This window comes from Atta colombica, unplaced genomic scaffold (assembly GCF_001594045.1).
Source record: "Atta colombica isolate Treedump-2 unplaced genomic scaffold, Acol1.0 scaffold105, whole genome shotgun sequence".
NCBI lineage: Eukaryota > Metazoa > Arthropoda > Insecta > Hymenoptera > Formicidae > Atta > Atta colombica.
Genome location: NW_017259190.1, coordinates 889,596 through 890,692, shown reverse-complemented (window position 1 = coordinate 890,692; position 1,097 = coordinate 889,596).

Here is a 1,097-nt window from a genome sequence, read left to right as displayed (position 1 = left end):
ATATATATATATATAAAATATGATTACTATTTCGACTGTCATATCGCTCGCATGTTATTTACAAATGACGCGGAAAATTCCACTTGTGATTTTTATTTACCCAATTAAAAATGATTTTATTAAGGTGATTCTTTAGTAAAGTTAAGCCGAAAAAATTTGGATTGCCTCCACCAGGGCACACTCAATTACAAATATCTGTATAATTTGAATAAAATATTAAAATTACGTGTCTAAAACTACATCTTAATGAAATAGTATGGAACATACGATAATAAATCAAGAGCTTTGCATCTTCGAAAGATAAGATTATGTTTACTTTTCGAGTTAAATTTATATACAAGTTTATACACGTAAATATCTTTCCGAAGAATAGCCGTTGACTTATTATTCTTTGTGATCATTAAAATCGTAATTTTTTAAACTATTACAATCTCGTTTTTGAGAAAAGTCTGTGGTAAGATTTATGTGCAATTAGTCAAAAAAGCATCTGTGAGCTTTATCTATCACTAGATTACGTGTATATGAAAGATTATATTTTTAACATTTTTCTCTCTTATTTCATCGTTAATCTACCGAAAGAATTTTGCACACGTCAATTTCGGTACTTCAATTTAATTATATAAAAAAAATTAGACATTTCTATATTAACTCGATTTATTAAAGAACCACTTTAAGTGTTTAAAACTTTAAAGAAACAATACAAATTATAATTAAAAAAATCTAAGAGCTTATAGCCACAGCTAGTTGTTTAATGCTAGATTAGCATTAAATAATTAGCTGTTGTTTATAGCCTTTAAATTTTTTAAATTTAATTTTTAATCTATTTGAGCCTTATTTTATTTTCTTGTCATAATATAAATTATATTAATACATTAAAAAACAATAAAAGTATATATAATTGAAGTAATATACTAGATTTATTAAATCTCGATGCTTTTATTTTTGCGAATTTTATGAAAATAGCGCCACGGTTATCGGACGATACCAACATTTTTTAAAATTGTAAAAATACAACCAATATAAAATTTAGAATGACATAAATAGCTACAGATAACAATGTAGAGTGAAAAGTATGAAATACAAAAACATTCAATGTA